Source organism: Paroedura picta, chromosome 1 (genome assembly GCF_049243985.1).
Source record: "Paroedura picta isolate Pp20150507F chromosome 1, Ppicta_v3.0, whole genome shotgun sequence".
Lineage (NCBI taxonomy): Eukaryota > Metazoa > Chordata > Lepidosauria > Squamata > Gekkonidae > Paroedura > Paroedura picta.
In genome coordinates, this window is record NC_135369.1 from 72441681 (window position 1) to 72459823 (window position 18143).

Genomic DNA, 18143 nt, shown 5'->3' on the forward strand with positions numbered 1-18143 from the left:
GTTTCCAAAATGCAAGGCTTCCACTCCAATCTCCTAAGAGAGGCGCAAAAAACCAGAGAGTGCTGCTCCTCCCGTCTCTCCGAGCCGCGTGCCCGCTGGCTTCCAGCCAACAGTCGCACTCTGGCATCGCTAGGCGCCAAGTTCTAAATCCAAAGCCCAAAGCCGCCAGCAGAGATCGCGGAAGCCCCGCCTCGCCGGCACCGACTGCCCGCTCCCAAGTGACCCGCGGCCCGGGGCTCCGCAGCCACCTTTGCGGCCGCCTTGCGGGAAAGCCTGCTCGGGCGCCAGCTGCTTCGGCCACTGGACCTGCCGGCCAGAGAACGGAGAGCCTCCAAGGGCCGGAGTGCCAAGCTGGCATCAGAGCTCCAGGCACAGGAAAGCGCCAAACGGGAAGTGGCTCACCTCTCCTGTACCGCGCGCGGGAACCGTCCCGCACAGCCACGGGGCCCGCCAACTCGCTCGCAAGCCACCGTGCTCCTCTGCCAGCGGCTGCAAGGACAAGGCGGCGGAGCACATGCCTCACCCCCCCCCCTCCCCGGCCCCGACGGAAGGAGCCCTTCGCCAGCGCCACCCACCTGCTCCGGCTGCTCCCGTGCCGTGGCCCCCCGCGCGCACCGCTTCCCTCCCTGCTCTCTCGGCGGCCTCGTGGCCATGCATTTACAATGCCCGGCGCCCAGCCCGCCGCCCCGCAGCCGCAGCGCCCCTCCCACCGCCTGCCACGCCGACCACTCACGCGGCTCGGCGTCGTCCCGGAGCAGCCGTCTCCGCCTCCCTGCCCTTACTGGGCAACCGGCCTCCTCCGTGCCAAGCCTTTCGGGCGCAGAGCAGCCGCTCGCGCACTCCCCGACGCAGCCGGCCAGGCAGCCCGTGGCAGACTGAGAGAAACTCGGGACTTTCTCTGCCTCGCCTCCAGGCTTCCTTGACCCTCAGTCCTCCGAAGTGCCTTCCGGGGAGAGTGACGGATACCGCAGCCTTCATTTGTGTCTTCTTGACACCCTCTGGGTGCTCCTCCCCTTCCTAGCATCCCTTTCCTTGACACGGTCTCTCCTCGGCCAGCGCCGCCTCGCTTCCCGCTCAGATACCTCCCTGGTGCAGGGCACAGAGGCACGACTTCTGCCACTCTGGATCCCAGACGACAAAGTGGGTCACTGGTATTTGCAGACACAAGCCAGGCATGGGGTTGCATCTTAAAACGGCTCTGGAGCCTCCTGTGGCACACAAAGACCTCTTCCCTGCCTCTTGCTTCATAAGCCAGGGGGCTGCCCTGGGTGCTTGTTAGGTCGGCAAGAGGAGATGCCAGGGTTGTTTATTATTGCAGAAATATTCGGGGCACTGGCAGCATCTTTGAAACTGCTACTGGGAAACAAGCTCTCGTCTATATTCTCCCCTTGTTCTTGCTTGCTGTCAGGGATTATTTTGAGCAACGGCTCTTCAAACTACCTCCTCTCTCAAAAAAACAAACAACCCACCCACCTATGGGCTCAGCCTTTGCAATGTGAGTTTAAGTATCTTAAACTGAAATGTGGACTCTGTCCTAAAACTTGATTCTAAGACCATCGGTCAGCCCTGGCACAGCCTGCACTTCAGCAGATATAGAAGGCACCTTCCTCTCTCACCAACAAAGTAAAAGAATCTGGCCAGGCACACCACAACTGCAGCCCCCTCCCCTCTCCTTTCCTTAGGTTAACCACTTCTTGCTGCCTCTAGTTTTCAAAGAAGCCCTTATGATCATCCCTCCTGCAATTAACATTTGCCTCCTGAACACACAGATACACCTGTATAAACGCTACCAGGGACATGTGGCTTCTGGCAGAGAACGGTGCAACTTGTATTACCAGTATAAGAATGCAGTTAGAATCATAGAATCATAGAGTTGGAAGGGGCCATACAGGCCATCTAGTCCAACCCCCTGCTCAACGCAGGATCAGCCCTAAGCATCCTAAAGCAATATTCTATTAATAGTTCTATTAATATCTGGCAAATCTGTTATCACAAGGTAGGTTATCCTAGAAGAAATAATTATTGGTATATGTAAACCACCAAAGATCAGGAAAACATACTGATCATTGTTACTACTATCACTCCAGTAGTAGTAATTAGGATGGGGCATTTAATAATGGAATGTGAGAGTAACAAATCTTGGCAGTACTGTCCTTTCCAGAGCTGTACATACCCACACCTTCACTTCCAGCTTCCTGGCATACCAGTTTTCTCTCATATATGGGCAAGGTTTCTTTTCATAGAATCATCGAAACATAGAATTGGAAGAGACCTCCAGGGTCATCTAGTTCAACCCCCTGCACAATGCAGGAACTTACAATTACCATCCTACCCACAGTGACCCCAATTTCATGCCCACCTTTCATCCCCCCCCCCACACACACACCAAAAATCTCCAGAATCCAGGGTGCCCTGGAGGAAATTCACCTACCATCCCACAGTGGCATTCAGCAATTACCTGGGTATGCAAGTCTAGGTTTGAGTGCCATGGCAGTTTGTAGCAGCCTAGAATCTCATGTTTATTATGGGACAAAAATGCTGGAAGTTCCGCAAGCAGAGAATGGCCATGAAAGTCACACCACCTTAAACAGGAACCATTCTGCAATTATCTGTTTTGTGTTTGTACACCCGTATTCAAAGGTGGCACGGCCTACTCCCATGTGTATGACAGACAGTCTAACTGGTGCCATCATGACTTCCCATCCATCCCAGTCTTCACTGCCTGACCTCTTAATTCAGGACTAGCTGAATTATTTGTTCTGTGGGGGGGGGGCAATCCATTTCTAAAGACTAATTGTTCCATAAAGTTAGCTATAATGGATATCTGCATGCCACTGCCAATACCTGGGCTGGGAACTACCAGAACATTTCCTCAGTTGGAATGATTTCAACGCCGTCCTCCTGTAGCCCAACCCAAGGAACAGCATTGGGGGGGGGGGGAGACTTGCACTCTGCAGCTCATTCTCTCTGTAGAAACCCTCTGGGATACAGTCCAATATTAGGTAAGCTTGGGGATTTCTAAATTGTAATAAATGTTTTTCAAGTGATTATCCCTTGGAATTGTGGGAAAGAGGGCATTATGTTTTATTGGTTTGTAAAAGGGGTTTGTGTGTGTGTGTGTGTGTGTGTGTGGAGGAGGGGGGGTGAAATCCAACCAAATAATCACACAATTTGATTTGAGTCCAATAGCAACAACAAGACTTTAATTCAGAGGTACAATATGAGATGAGAGCTTGTCAGATAATCTAATAGCATCTCCCCAGTCTTAGGAAAAACATGATGCCAGAATTTGGGACTAATTAATTCAGTCTCTCAGCCATAATAATAGGCAGACCATTCAGGATCCTTAGAGCAATGTCACTTCCAAAGGAAGTCCCAGGGGGCAAAATTGATCCCATTTGCCATCCTAAACTCACATCCTTGAAAGTGAACCCTGTTGAAAGTCCACAGGACTTGCGTTAAAGGTCACAGACTTAGGAAAGGAGCCCAAATTACTTTTTGAGTCTCATCCTCCAAATGGCAGACACTAAAGGTAAAGGTAAAGGTATCCCCTGTGCAAGCATCGAGTCATGCGTGACCCTTGGGGTGACGCCCTCCAGCGTTTTCATGGCATACTCAATACAGGGTGGTTTGCCAGTGCCTTCCCCAGTCATTACCATTTACTCCCCAGCAAGCTGGGTACTCATTTTACCGACCTCGGAAGGATGGAAGGCTGAGTCAACCTTAAGCCGGCTGCTGGGATTGAACTCCCAGCCTCATGGGCAGAGCTTTCAGACAACATTTCTGCGCCACAAGAGGCTCTTAAGAGGCAGACACTAGCAGGGTCTTAAAAACATGGAAATCAAACTGAACTGTCATATATGGATTAAATTAATCTCATGAAAATAATCCTCATTCAATATGTAAGCAGACCCTTTCAAGTAGGATGCCCATCCCCCAAAATGGACTGTAGTAGAAGGAAACATGTGATATTACCTCAAATCCAAACATAATACTAGACATTACCTCTCATGTGTAAGGGAATTTTTCTGGTACATAAAATGGAGAGAATCATATTTGTATCTTGTGACTCCACCTAATCCATAATAAGAATGTGGCTTCAAAGTCTACTTAAATTCATAATACAGGATATAAATGCTACAGATACACGAATAAATAAAAAAAGAGGTTGTGCCAAATGTGTTTCCAGTTTTACATCACTCAATTACGTTAAAAAGAAAACAAACCTCAAAAGCCAAATTTGACTCAATGTTCCCAAGGAATAGGAAATGCCTGAAATAGGATTGCTTACTGCACCATACAAAGACCAGGTCTGTCTGGAAAAAAACAACAACTGAAATGCAAAAAGAAAAGAAGATGAAGCCTGAATTGTAAAATACGTGGACAGGAAATAAGATAACTCCCTATAATGGAGAGTGTATTATATGAAACATACAAGCAATAACATAGCTGACAAGAAATCAAACTTTTCCCCATACTAACAGAGCATGATGCTGTGTACTGGAATATCAGCTTTAGCATTTATATGGCATATTTATTTGTTTGTTTGTTTACTTATTTGGGTATTTATACCTCCCTTCCCTACAGCTCCAGGCGGTGTACATAAAACATATAGAACAGTGGTCCCCAACCCCCGGGCAGCGGCCTGGTGCCAGGCCGCGAAGACCTTGGCGCCGGGCCGCGGGTCCCTCTTCCCGCTCTCCCCCCCCCCCGCAGCGAGAAGCTCGCCAGGACGTGAGCAAATCGGCCCGGCAAGCTTCTTGCTTTGGGAGGGGGGGGGAGAGAAGCTTGCCGGGCTGCAAGCTAATCGGCCGCTTCGACGGCCGATTTCCTTCTGGCCTGGAGGGGCGGGGAGAGGGAGCCGTGGCCGCTGGCATGCCGGTGGCGCAAACACGCACGCGCGGACTTGCCACGTGTGTGTGTTTGCGTCCAGCGGGGGTGCAAATACACATGCGCAGCAAGTCCACGCATGCGCAGCACTGCCACTGTGGAAGTTCAGGCAGGTCCCTGATCTCTTTGGGGAGCTCATTCTACCAGGTGGGGGCCAGGAATGAAAAGGCCCTGGCTCTTGTTGAGGTCTGACATGCCTCTTTGGGGCCAGGGATCTATTGCCAGATGGAGGTGGCAGAGCATAGAGCTCTTCTGGAGGTATAGGCAGAGAGGTAGACTCTGAAGTAGAATCATAGAGTTGGAAGGGGCCATACAGGCCATCTAGTCCAACCCCCTGCTCAACGCAGGATCAGCCCTAACACTGGTTAGGTACACTGGGCCCAGACCACGTATGGCCTTAAAGGTGATTACCAAAACCTTAAATTTAATCCAGAATTCAACTGGGATCCAGCCGAGTTCCTGGAGTACTGGCTGAATATGAGTTCTCCATGATGTTTTAGTGAGGATCGTGGCTGCAGCGTTCTGCACCAGTTGTCATTTCCGGATCAAGGATAAGGGTAGGCCAGTGTAGAGCGAGTTGCAGAAGTCCAGTCTAGAGGTGACCTTTGCATGGATCACTGTGGCTTGGTGCTCTGGGGCCAGGTAGGGCGCTAGTAGTTTGGCTTGGCGGAGGTGATAAAATGCTAGCCGCTCTACCTTTGTGACAATGGGCTTCCATTGTAAGGGAAGCATCCAGAATCACGCTCAGGTTTCTGGCAGAGTTAATCGCTAAAAGCTACACACCGACCAGGGTGGGCAAGTGTGCTTCCTCCCATGGTCCCTTCCTACCCAACCACCATCAGTCGGTTTTAATAGGTTTTAATGTTATGTGTTAATGTTGATGTTGTCTTACTGTTTTTATGAATTGACTGTTGTTTACACTGGAATGTTGGAAACCACCCTGAGCCGGCCATGATGGGAAGGTGGTAAATCACACAAATAAATAAATAAACAGAGCAGTGCTATCAAGATCTTCCTTCTCCTAATGTTGCTTCCTAGCACTGGTGTTCATAGGTTTACTGCCTCTGAAAGTGGGAGTTCCCTTTAGTTACCATGTTTTCGAATCCCCTTTAAAAGCCATTCATGGTCATGGCCATGTCCATAGGAAATGAATGCTGAGTAAAGACGTATTTCCTTTTGTCTATCCTGAATCTATATCCATCAGCTTCATTGGGTGCCTACAAGCAATCCATCAGCTTCATTGGGCGCCTAGCATTATTGTAGAGGAAGAAAAGTTCTCTCTGCCCACTTTCTCTATTCCATGCATAATTTTATAAACATCTATTGTATTCCCTTTAGTGTTTTTACCAAACTGACCTCCCCCCACCCCAAACTCTTCAGCCTTTTCTCATAAGGAAGGAAGGCTGCTCTGTTCTGTACTTTCCAGGGTTTGCAATACAGTATTACAGTATTAAAAAATTGATCAGGTTGCCCTTGCTGGATGGCCAGGAGGACCACATTAATGTTTTGCTTTTTAAGACTTATTACAATAAATTCTATGATGCAGAACACTGACTTCTTGAGTATCTGCTAAGTTCCCTCTGAGATGGCTACTTTTCTGTTTGACTATGAAATTCCTACCTGCTCCCCAACTTCTGCTATTGGATTTACTTTCACAGAAACGATCCTTCAGGTGAACAATCATGGTCTTTTATTTATCAGTTCAGAAGAACTTTGTGTGTTTTCATACTAGTATTTTAATATATAATTTGTTCATTGCCATCTTAAACAGTTACACCCTTCAAGGCTCATTGACCCTAATGGACTAAGAAGGGTGTAACTCTACTTATGTTGCTCCTGATTGTATTAAGAGTGTTTGTTAGAAGTGGTGAGTCAGTTACACTTAGGAAATGTCTGCAGTGGGAGCGTGGAGGGTAAAGAGGGTAAAGTTCCTCGAAGCTATCAACAAGACTGCTCCTCATCCACCTCTCCCGCCCTTGGGACAAAAGACAATCTGCTTGTTTATCATGGAACTCTGTAACCTAAAGAAAGTTAAAAAAACAAACAAACATCTAAAACAACACTGGCAGAAAACTGAAACTGAACCCTGGCAAGACAGAAGTGATGCTGGCAGGAAAATCAAGGATCTAAGGACATTGTGCTTCTCAATTCTGATGGGATTCAGTTCGCCTTTGTTGACTTGGTTAAGAGCCTAGGAGTTAGACTGTATCCAGCAGTATAGTTGGATAAACAAGTCAATGCAGCTACGTCCCTCCCCCCCCCCCCCCCCAAAAAAAAGAAGCTTTCTTCAAAATAAGTCTAGCTTGGAAGATAACCCCCTACCTTGATGCAGCCGATCTGGCTACTTGGATTCATACCACAGTGACATCAAGACTTGATGTAACATCAATTCAAAGACTCCTGATGGTATTAAATGCTGCAGCTTGGATGTTACCGTACCATTTAAGATTCCAATAAAGAATTGGAACCATTATTTTTATATGTAGATTCCTTTATGGGACTTATTTATCCCTATATATAAAGGGTGCCAAAGATGTCATAAATCAAGTGAAGTGCATGAAGATTTGTCAAGCAAAGGCTCCTTTTAACTCAAGCTATTAAGTTATTAACTCACGCTAATATGTTATATTTGCCACCCCTTGGCAAATATATTTGCCTTTCCTGGATATCAAGCAATAGCTTCTTATCAGTATGAACACATTGCAATCAGCTACCCACAGAGAGAGGCCTCAGAGGATAAGTAGGTTGAGGTAAAAGTAGCTTAAGTATGTTGATTTTCTGTTAGAGAAAAGGGCTGAAACCCCCTCTTATGCCAGGGCCTCCCTGAAACTGCAGCCCCAGTGGCTACATTCAGTCAGTTAAAAGGACTGGTATGCTACATATTCTGCTCTTAAACTAACTACCAAGGATCTGTAAGGCAAAGTACCCTAGCTTTACCAAGGGTTAACATTAATAATAATTATTCCGCTTGCAGGTGTTTAAAATAAGTGTTTCTCATAGATACTATCTGTATCTCTTTCAAGGCGATAGATAATTGGCTCAGTGAAGGGGAGCCAGGAGTAAGTTGTCTGGTCTCTTGGAAGTCTCCAGTGAATGAGCACTCTGATTGGATTCTGAAGACTGCCCAATGCCAGAGAGCAAAAAACTATAATTGGGCCTTAGATAAAGGTGACACTACACTAACGTTTGATCCTGGACTCTTCTTCTAGCCTGGACTCTGCAATTTTTAGTGGTGTTCCAGTTAATGCCAGGTACAAAAGTATCAGAAAGAAAAAGTTAGCTTTTGTTGTTTTCTTTGCTAATAAACTCTAGAAACTGTGTTGCCTAGTAGTACTTTTTAATTTTATTTGCTCAATAAACCTGTGTGTATTTTTCTACAGGGTTTTGGTCTTCTTGTGTGTATTCAACTTCAGGGACTTTCAGCACTGCTTACTAATGTGGGAAGCAGTGGCTCAGAGGGATCCCAGCTCAGACAGGACACATCTAAATGTCAAACTGGAGGGTTGTGATCAGGCACCCCAGAGGTCTTGAATTTTCTGTAAATGTGATCACTGAAGTAAATTATTTTCCTGGATAGAAGAATCACTTCTTTTCCCTCAAGCAGCTATTAGTCCCATCCCAGTAAAAAAAATGAAGGCACATAAAAATTAAGACTGGAAAGTAAACACTTTCCCATTGAAACTAATGAAAACATATATGAACATAGTAAAATGCGTAATAAGATTAATAGCACATTGAGCAAAAATGCCTTTTAAAACAAAACCTCAAAACTTTACAATTTTTGTCACTTGTCTAAAAATTTCTATTATTTGTGGGTCACTAGAGCCATAGGTGAACATAAAAGAAGTCTTTCCCCTCCTCTCCCTGGATTCAGTGACAAACTTGGTACCAAGTTTTCCTACCTATGGCAGCCAGCCAGTCAGACCTCCATCTGAGTCTCCCATAGCTGGTACATTTTGGGTGTGAAAGCCTTGTGACTACCAAAATCATAAGAAGGAGAGATGGAGGCACAAGGACATAAAGATCAAGAGTGAAGAAGGAAAAACAGGAACAGATCTATGGGATAAGGAAAATGTATGTAACATGGAAAGGGGACTGAGTTGCACCTATACATTCTGAGAGAAGAAAACACTTGTGGGTAAAGAAAGATCTATGGCATAGAGAAAGGACACAATAACAGATTGGGTGCTGAAAAAATTCAGTGCAGAAAGAAAAAAATGCTGTAGAGTACATAAAAAAAAAGATGTAAACACACACATAGAGAGAACATGCACTATAAAATAAAGCAACAAGAAGAAGGATTCAAAGAAAATATGCCATGGGGTGATGGGGGAAGGGAACATTCAGAATGACTTTCAAAGAAAACGCTAAGTGTCAATTAATATATCACAGTGTTCTCTGTGTCTCCCCCAGTTCTGTTGATCAGACATGCTCTGGGAGTTCTGTATATAGAACTTAATTCCCGGGTATGTGGGGGCCAACTAGCTTAAGTCTTCTCCCTTGCTCCATTTTCTCAACTTGAAACATCCTCAAGGGAAACATCCTTGTTGGGAAAATGTGTAGGCACCAATCTATCACAGACTACCCACTATGCATCTGTCAAGAGATCACATGGACTGCAAATCTGTCCTGAGAAAAATCTTGTCACAGTAAGAACAGGTGATATGGCCTGTCAAGGGGTAGTGACAAGTCAGGGCAAAACAAAACTGACTCCAACCCTGCAGCTGAGAGACCAGCTCTCTAGCCCTGTTGAGTTCCCAAAACAATTACTTTGATAGCTGCAGCCAAAAAAGGAGAAGGGGAATGACAACAGGTAAGTATTATTATTATTTACTAGCCATAAAGCCCATTGCACCCAGGGATGCAATGGGCGCTAGCGGGGGGAAGACCCAGTGGCCGCGACATCGTCCTTCCTGTGTGGCATGGTGTTGGTGCGGGTGAAGCTGCCGGTAGGCGGCTGGGGTGTCAGGAGGCCAGAGTGGTGGGTTTGGCTGGCCGCAGCGGTCCCGGGCTCACGCATGACTGGGCAGGATGGTGTGGGACTGCCGCCCTCCTCCTCTGACCAGCCTGCGGCGCTGGCGGCGTGGGTGAGGTTGGTGGCAGGTGGCTGCGCTGGTGGGCGTTGGGAGTGGCAGCCTGTTCAGGGCACTGCAGGTCTGCCACCTTCCGCACCTGGGGAGCATCTGGCCTCGCAGCCAGCTCCTTGGGATGGGCACCACCCACGGATTGGCTCGATGAGCCAGAAGCGGTGTCTGGACATCGTACGTGTCCCAGACACTGACACGGACCACTCCTCCCTTAGTGCCTTTTCACAAATATAAGAGGCACTAATAATAATAATGGTTACAGATTATATTTATTACCTGCCCTTTCTCTTCAGTCTCAGGGTGGTGTACCACAGAATAATACATACACACACACACAGTATACAATAAATAATTCAAGGCTGTTTGCAGAACTGAACTGACCTCCCTATCAGTGCTCCAATTATACACCTTTTGGGTCTGGTAAGACGTCCCTCCCCCCTCTTTTCTTTCCATTTTAACTTCAGAATAGGCAATTAGAGGTGAAACTGGTTTTAATTTAGACTTTTTAAGACAGTATAAAATACTTACACAGACTTTTTGGTTCTCTGACCTAGAAGTTACCTGACCAGAGTGAAGGAAGCATAGCGACTAGGTAGTTTCAAACCTAGTCAAAAGAATGACCCAAAGGTACAAACTAGAAGGAATGCAATTCCTTTATGCTAGATTGCTCACAGCTGTCTTCATCCTGGTTGAGCTAAGACACATGACCACATACTTCTGCAGCAAGGATGTGCCCAAAGTCAAACAACTCCCCACCCCCCACAGAGTTTTTTGGGCTAATGAGATGAGATGCAACTCTCTTGGTCTCAGTCTTGAGACTCCCATTATCTCCTTCTCATTATCTCTTCCTCTAACTGTTATCCCCCTCCACCCTCCCTCTCGGAATGTGTATGTCACCATAACTCTAGTTCTCAGAGGGTGGCTTTCTGGAACTTACTATGTCCAACAGCCTTAATCAAAGTTTCAAAACAGCCAATTTATAGCTAGGTCAAGGTCAATGTCTTGATTTGGCCAAGGTGGTTGTCTTTAAAATTGAAATTGTACCAAAAACTTGAATGTTACACAGAAGTATTTTATTTATTTGTTTGTTGGATTTTTATCCTGCCACTCCCCGAAGGCTCGTGGTGGGTTACAGAGTATAAATACATGAAACCCCAGTAAAAACACCCCTAAAAAAATTTATAAAATCACATAATCTACAAACCCAAGATGCACTCTGATGATAAAAGCACCCCCACTACCTCTGGGATAGACATAGGGAGATGTCATGAACCACCAAGGATGGTTCCACAGGGGGGTCAGATCTTCCTTGGTGTGCTGGCTTCAACCATGGACCTGGCGGAAGAGCTCCGTCTTGCAGGCCCTGCAGAATGCTGAAAGCTCCCGCAGGGCCCATAAGTCTTCCGGCAGCTCATTCCACCAGGTCGGGGCCAGGACCGAAAAGGCCCTGGTCCTGGTTGAGGCCAAGCACGCCTTCCTGGGCCCAGGTACGACCAGCAGATTTGCACCTTCAAAGCTTAAGGCTCTGCGGCGGGCATAGGGCGAAAGGCGGTCCTTCAGGTACGTGGGACCCAGACCACGTAGGGCCTTAAAGGTAAGCACCAAAATCTTGAACTGGATCCGGGCAGCAACCAGTAACCAATGCAGCTGCCTCAGCACAGGCTGGATATGGGCCCGCCACGATGTTCTGGTGAGGACCCTAGCAGCCGCATTCTGCACCAGTTGTAACTTCCAGATCAGGCCCAAGGGCAGGCCCACGTAGAGCAAGTTCTATGTAATGAGCAACACATGTCATGGACCTTAATTTGTCTGGGCCTCATTCATTCCACTCTTTCAACGGGAAGATGCATGGAGAAGACTTGAAAGAAATGTTTCTTTGTTTCAGGACAGAATGGGATAATGAAAAAGCACAATTGGGTTGCATAAATAGGGACAAAAATATTATAATATAGCAACAACAGAGGGTAGTTGTGTGGGTCTGGATTAGAACAGCTAGATGTAAATCCAGTTTCACCTTAGAGACCAAGAAGAGTTTCAAGGCTTGAATCAAAACTTCCTTCGTCATCTAATAAGGCAATTAATTGACAACATGTAGCCCTTTAAATGGTACTCCAAAATTTGCTTCATGAAGCTAGCTATCTCAACCTGCATAATGGTAGGGGCAGCCCCAGCAGACTGATGACAAACCATTAAAGTAAAGGCTGACTAAAAGACATAGTTAACACATTATTTTACTACTATCTTGTGAAGCTGAAGCAAAAGGAAGGCTTTTTAAAACAGCCGATAAATGGCTAAAAAAACAGTCTCAGTATAACTGAGGTCTTTATGAGCCAAAGTAACCAATGCAGAGGAGGAAAAAGCATCCAAGAAGGCCAGAAACAGGCCATAACATCCCCTTGATGACTAATTGGGCTGTAAAATTAAAAAGAGGCAGTGTTGCCTGTATAAAAACTTTAACAAGTATGTGGTGTCATGTTAGGGCTTGTGTAGATTAGGATTGGTAGGAACCATGTGGAGGAAGTGGGGTGAATAATGATCAATGATTTGGGTTTTTTAAAGAATGCTTTTTGAGGGGGAGTGAAATCTATTTAAAGTTAGTTTTCTATTTAAGGTTCATTATTATCCAAGCGTTATTCATAATGAAACATGGGTTTTTAATTTTAATTATGTAGCATGAGACTGTATATTCATGTAATGTTCAATTTTTAATATTTTTTTGGTAAATGAATTCCCTTATTCCACAGACTTGGTTTTGCAGTTCTCAAAACTGTGTCTGTGTATCTGCAGAGATAACATACCTCCTCTTCACAACAAATATTTTATACAATAAACACACAAAGTTAAGATACCTCCGTCCTACTGGTCCTCTACAAATATATGCACACTGAATCAACCCCCTATCTCTTAAGAGCATAGTTGCAAGAAGTTCAATGAATATAAGTTGTTTGGGGTAGAATATGTCTGGATAAGGAGATGTTGTGAAGGAAGTGTGAGAAGGGAGGGGAAAGCAATACAAATGAAAGTGAAACTTTTTGAGCAGAATACTCTAGAAATCTTTGTGAGTATATCCTCATGGGTGTTTAACCAAATACAAGAATACATATGCTGTATAATATTGTTTTAGTTAAATAAAACAATTTTAATGGTTATTTTTAATTATTGTTTTTCTTCTTCCAGTAAAGTTCAATAGAAAAGTTTTCCAAATATGAATGATTAACGTATTAAACTAGAGATAGTTCACCTTGCAATGATTTCATATTCATCTATTTCAAGAGGTAAATAACCAATAATTAATTTTCAGATATAGCTAAAACTAATCTGAAAAGTCCTTAAACTAAAATGAAACCTTCATCTGGTTCATAAATATTAAGGCCAGCAAGAATTAGCCTCTTTGTAGAAAACCATGATTTAATTCAAATCTACCCTGGGAGGAAGCAAAGCAACACTGTCATTTTATCATGTCCGTGATAGTACTCATCCGAAACACAGTGCCATGTGGTGGCAGCTACAGCTGGGGAAGGGGGAAACTATAACATAATTCAGGTGAAATGCTCCCCTATGACATGGAAGGGCAAAGTAATATTACAGTATATATGTGGTGTTACAGTATATGGCTAACACACAGATCAGAATCCAATGTCATGTAAGTGAAATCTCTGAGCATCACAGACAAAAAAAAGCCTCAACAGTTAACTTGGCTTGGATGCAAAAGATGTTGGTTCACCCACTTTGTGCATGTTGTCCAGGTCACATAACTTTCTCTCCTTCCCTTGGGCAAGCACTTTAACAGTAACTTGGTAAGTGTCCTATGACATTTGTATGACCTTTCAGCTAGGGGTAGACAATGTGAAAGACCTGCATCTGGGCCCCTAGAGAGCTGCTATCAGTCACAGCAGACCTCGATAAGGCAGCTCTGTGTATATTTCAGGGTCAGTTCCCCTGAAAAAAATGGAGGGTAGACTCCAAAGCATTATACTTCACTGAAGTCCCTCCCCACCACACATCTCGCCCACTCCAAGTTCCACTCCCAAGTTCCAGGTATTTCCCAACTGAGAGCTGGCAACCATGTGAAGTGTGGAGAGTTGCTACACAGGACACGGCCCACTCTGCCCCCCCCCCCAACATTTCTAGAATATCTCCCTTCTTGATTTCCTTGCAACACGAGTTAAAGATATACCTGTCTGTACTTTTAACACTTGCTAAAGATACACCTATTCAGCTATTTTGATTCTCTTTGGGACGTGTACTCGTGAAGACTGTTCATTGCTGGTTGTGGCTTTTATGCTGGTGAGAGCTAGGTTAACTGATAGCATTATATTATTTGATTTTACTGTAAACCAGCTCTAGCATGTTGCAGAGAGGTGGGATATGACTACTTTAAATAATTTTCTTTAAAATGCATCTAGCCCAGACATAGCCGATATCTTATAACTTGAGTATCACACACATATAGAGACAACATTTTCCTCTGCAGATGTTGGAGTGCCTGCAAAGGAAAAAGAGTAGAGGGAGAAAGCGTAATTGTACTTGTTGAATGCAAGTCACGCTAATTATTTAATCTATTTGTTATTTATTCAAGTAAAAGTACTCTCTGCGGGTTATTCATAATTTGGAATTCTGTCTGCTTTCTCCACTCTTCATGGTTGTTTTTGCTTCTTGTTACTCAGAAGAAATAAAAGCCTAGTGGATAATAGCCTGCTAATGCATCTACCTCTTTGAGCGGCTGATTTAATGAACACATGCTCTATTAATAGGCTGAAATCCACACTGAAGTGATATGAGGCTGGTAAGACTGACAGAGAAATGTCCTCAGTCTTCCACAATGAAATCAATTAATATAATGTTGTAACATCACACATGTATTTATTTTCTCATTTCTATGCTACCCTTTCCTGAGGGCTCAGGATTGCTTACAACATCAATCCAATGCAATTGAACAATTAAAAACACATTAAAACATCCATTATTAAAACCCAGGCCAGGAAAAAGGCCAGTGATTAGTGCTCTGTGGAGCTTCCCCCATCATGCCTGCCCCACCTTTTTTCTCTCCCCTGCTCTCTTTATGTTTTTTTCCCGATTAACATATAGCCTTTAGACAAAATTTATCTTAAAAATTACTCCAAACTACTAAAACATAGAAAATTAAAATGCTTGATTTGCATCCATCTTTGCCTTCACTCAAAGCTAAGAAAGCCAAATACAAACTATATCCCAGCTATAGTTACCATTACATATGTTTTTGTCTTGCAAGATCATGGGTACTTTTGAAATAAACTATTTATTGCCATATGAGTCCAAAAATAAGATTGAGAAACCAAGAATGCAATCCATGTAATATCTTCATTTAGGAGCAACCCAATAGCACATAAATGTGCCAGCTTTCATGTACACTGGAAGTCTTGTTCGGGCTGGATTTTAACCCCCCCACCCCCCCCAATGTATAAAGAGAGTTTGGGGAAGGGTGAACACCACAAGATATGGTGTTAAGTCCTGGTAAAGCCTGCACTGCATGTTACATCCAGCAAAGATTCACTCTGAGATGGTTTCAAGTTACTCTTGGCAATACATTGGCCACACTGCATAGAAAAAAACCAAAGCCTAAAAGATGTGTTCGATCAGTGAGGCTCAAAATCGCTTTTCAGAAGAGGGGCTAGAAATCACTTCTAAATGACTGTATTGATTCAGGATACAAATGTAAGATGTTGCACATGGTACATTGCCAATGGAAGCCAATTCATGCATTGACTGCCCTCTACTGGAGAAGTTTTCCTAATGGGAATTCTCCAACTCTACCCAACTCTTAGAAGCAGTCAGTTTGGACGGTTGTGCAGGTTGTGCACTCTGTTGTAACATCCCAGATAAGGCAGCTCATGATTCCACAAACACACTTACCTCCCAATGGAGAGGCACCCTCGGGTAATGAGCCCAGACACAAAAAGCACCCCAAAGGGTTGGCACGTGATAGATAAATACCAGCCCCCATCTGAGATACTGGGACTCTTCCATCCCTCACAGCTGTTGCCTACATGGCAAACATAGCTATCCAACAGGGGCCACCAGAGTTTTGCAAGGGGCAAGGAGGCTTTGCAAGCTCTGATTTTCTGGCTGAATAATAAGCAGAAATAAAACCGAATTGTCTGCAGCTCCGGCTCCAGCCCTGCTGGAGGTTGGCTAACAGGAAGTCTGAGACAGACATTCCTCTCTTTAAGTTTTGTCTATGGTGGGTGGGGAGAGAGTTCAGTTTGCCCTCTCTGCTGAAGGGACAAACAGACAGTGTGACAGTGTGCCTCTGCTGGAGACCCTGGAGAGCGGCTGCCCGTCTGAGGAGATGTACTGATGGTCTGATTTGGGATAAGGCAGCTTCATTCATGGCACAAGTCATGCACAATATGCTTTATATAATGGTTTATCATGTATTCTGTGATTTTTAATATTAAGCTGCCTCAAGCAGAACTCTTAAGAGGTGACATAGAAACATTACAAATAAATAAATAAGAAGTTCTTGTCTCAAAATCATCCTTATGCTATGACAGCTGGGCTGTTATGCCATTACTCACTACCCAAGGGCATGCTCAAATAAATATTCACCACACCATGTATACATGAGAATGTGACCATGTCACTATACAAACAGGGCCTCAGACTATCCCAGCGACCTCTAGTACTTCCTGTCCATCCTCAGACATTTTCTCCTTTTCTCAGCACCCTTCCCCCTTCTTCTCCCAATTTCTCCCTCATTGCCAACACAAGCTGTACTTTCTTTCACTAATGAATAGCTTAATGATCCTACTTAACGCCGCCAGAGCACCAGGGAATGGTTACTGAATAACAGACCTTTGCTTTAGACTGATGTCCAGATGTGATGCAGAATGTCCAAAGGGACTTGCTTTACTGTCAGATGTCCTCAGCAGACTAGCTCCCTGACAGCACAAGGGCTGGGGGAGACACGTACACCCTGAAGCCCATATGCCCATGCTAGGGCACTTAGCAGCTATGGCTGAATAAGATCCTGACACAAGCTGTTGTAGAGACTAATCCTGTTCATCAATCATGCAGATGCAGTACAGTTTTACTTATGCCATGGGTGCAGAATGTAAGGCTGGCCAGCTAATGTTAGTTTTCTGGGGGAATTCTGAAGAGTGCTTATTGTCCTTTTTTATACTTTAATGGGAATGGGAATACTTCAGCCCTTTCCATATCCTTTATTTATTTGATTTATTTTAAAATGTATACCCCACCTCTCTTGACAAATGTCATCCCAAGGCGGCTTACAAAATAAAACCATTAAAAAACCATTAAAACATTATTCAAGTATAATTATAAAGATGGCAGAAGCAGGATGGACAAAAGCCGGCAACATTACTACAATGTTTTATGTAAACTACCCAGAGCTGTAAAAATACAAATAAATAAATACGTTGCAAATGCCAGGTTTTGCAGCCTAATGCAGCCATATCAGGTTCAACAGGCTATTACAGTCAGGGGTCAGTTTCGGTTTAATTTCTGTGAAAGAACACTTGCATAATTTTATGGTTGGGGGGGGGGAACTGTATTAAAGGATCATGGCACTAGGAAGGCTGAGAACCACTGCTCTAGGGGAGAACTGACGCCTTCATCTTCACATTCTGATACTGCCCTATCAGGTGATAATGGGTGACGTGATGGGGGGCAAGAAGACACCAAAATGACACCCGAATCCATGGAGGACCTAGGTGGTGAGGATGATTGCTTCCTATGTTTGGAGGATGAAGCTGTCTTTTCCTTATGTTTAGTTTTCTTTGCCTTCTTCAAAGGTAGTTTAGAAGAGCTGTGGATTGGAACTAAGATCGAAGGCAAATTCAGGTGCAATGAAGATGAAACCGAAGACACAGGTCTCTTTATGGCTGCTGAAACTGTCAGAACTGGATTTACAGAACAGGAACTGAAGGGACTAACCTAACTGAGGATGGGGCTTTAGCTGGATCTGATCCCTGAATCAACTTGGATGGTTTGGAGGTTAGGGCCTTCTCCCAGAGAGCTGCCTTTAAACAGAATGTCTTGTCAGAGCATGTGTTGGGGTAGACCCTTAACAGATTTAGCATGACATCACATTATGGGCCTCTCCCAAATGCACTAGGCATAGATCATGCTTGTCATTGTAGATCATTTTAGTTGCACATTGTATGC

General features: G+C 44.6%; 1 protein-coding gene across 6 annotated transcripts in view; it reads right to left on the bottom strand.

Annotated features, from left to right (window-relative positions):
- SLC29A1 (solute carrier family 29 member 1 (Augustine blood group)) overlaps positions 1-18143 on the bottom strand; it is a 98468-nt gene that overhangs the window by 68673 nt on the left and 11652 nt on the right. For 2 of the 6 annotated variants that reach the window (XM_077342521.1, XM_077342468.1), the window contains exon 1: positions 576-701. The exons of 3 other annotated variants lie outside the window; for them this stretch is intronic. The gene's annotated coding sequence lies outside the window, so the exon portion shown is untranslated. Of the gene's footprint in view, positions 1-575; positions 702-733; positions 946-18143 lie in introns of those variants that run through there. One more of the 6 variants, XM_077342482.1, reaches the window with a different exon arrangement.